This window comes from Thalia democratica, chromosome 8 (genome assembly GCF_965202585.1).
Source record: "Thalia democratica chromosome 8, ktThaDemo2.hap1.1, whole genome shotgun sequence".
NCBI lineage: Eukaryota > Metazoa > Chordata > Thaliacea > Salpida > Salpidae > Thalia > Thalia democratica.
In genome coordinates this window covers 46,358,315-46,359,906 of record NC_139172.1, presented here as the reverse complement: position 1 = coordinate 46,359,906, position 1,592 = coordinate 46,358,315, and the positions used below count along the sequence as shown (strand labels likewise).

The window sequence follows — 1,592 nt, the reverse complement described above, 5'->3', positions numbered from 1 at the left end:
GTGAAATCAAATTTAAATGAACGCTTATATAGAGTTAATCACTTGAGAAAACATATTCAAGTTTGCTTTGGGTTGGAATTAATATAGTTTTGTAAAAAAAATATAATGTTAAATTAAAGATTAATTTGTTGAAGTTTTTTAGAAAGAATGAAAGAAAACAGCTAAGACATAAAGCTTAAAAGAAGATCGAACTTTGTGTACAGAAAGCAGAAATATCGAAATAAAAGTAAAGTTTAGATAAAAATATACGACAATATAATTACTTTTAAACTTAAGTAATTATTTGTAATATATAAAGTTCAATATTATTGTTTTATTTATTGATTTTGTTTTTTGTTTCACTTGAATTAGATATTTATTAAACTAATAATAAGAAAAATTATCTAAAAATAATTAGACTTAAAAATGAACCTGTTTACATTGAAAAAAAAGTGAATTATATTAAAACCTAGCTTAAAATAAATGAACAGAAAATAGAAACAGAAAAGTAAATGCAGTGGCTACATACTTTCCTCGTGTGAATTATCAATATACCCCAAGTAAGAACATGATGCGCAATTCCAATTCACATTTTCTATATCTTTAGGCAAATTGTCAATACAGCAACTATGATACCACTTTTGGCAATTATCGCATTGTACCTAAGATAGGATACGTTAAACAATTAGGTTTTTATATTAGTTTGTATATTACAGCGAAAATCTATATTATACATAAAACAATGAACTAACCCATATATAATCATCTTCTTTTAAATTCGTATGTTGTGGAGTCTTGAGCATGCATATGTAGCAGATAGTCGTTTTTATAACTGAAAATTTAACCAGATTAACTCATATAAGATTTGTTTTTGACGATTTAAGTACCTTAGTTGGGCTAATAATTAAAACTAAGTTAACAGTTTTATACATTTAACGGTCGTAGTAAAGATTATATTTACCTCCATCATTTATCAACTTAGCTGCCACTTTTAATCTTTTTTCATAACATTCGTTACAATTAGTTGTTAGCTGTATCGATTTGGGAAGCCACGGATAAGATTCAATTATTTTTTCACCAGCCTAAAAAGATTAGTTATTACTAAACGAAGCTTATTAATTCACCAAAATATATCAAACGCAGTCATAAACTTTTCTCTTTACTAGTATTTTAATAATTTTATCAGTAATACCTCAATGACATAAACTCCACAGCTTATTCCGTCTGTTTGCTTGTTATGTTTTATCGATACGGCTTTGAAAGTGTTCACCGTTTTTAACAACTCTTCGTTTTTTCTAACGTGCGTTCTAAATACAAAAACATTTTAGAACTACCATAAAAAAAATATTATCGCAAAACGAAATTTAATCGTCAAAAATACATCCTACCGCAAGTTTAGACTCTGAAGAAGCCATAAGTAAATTTTTAGATCTTAAAAATAAATATAAAGTACTTGAAAGTTTGCAAGAAAATTGCAAAAACCAAAATTCATTCGATTAGCCTACGCAAATCAGTTGTATGAGTTGTTTTTTTTTTTTAAGTGTTTTTATAATTACTAAAAATCTTTAAATCGTCAAAAATACATCCTACCGCAAGTTTAGACTCTGAAGAAG

At 26.5% G+C, this 1,592-nt stretch overlaps 1 long non-coding RNA gene across 1 annotated transcript; it reads right to left on the bottom strand.

Moving 5' to 3' along the window:
- Positions 1-766: 766 nt before the first annotated feature.
- LOC145843365 (uncharacterized) lies at positions 767-1,284 on the bottom strand. Its single transcript, XR_014370231.1, has 3 exons — positions 1,172-1,284; positions 941-1,061; positions 767-811 (listed from the first exon to the last, which is right to left on the bottom strand). It is a non-coding gene; the product is annotated as an uncharacterized LOC145843365 (long non-coding RNA).
- Positions 1,285-1,592: the final 308 nt, after the last annotated feature.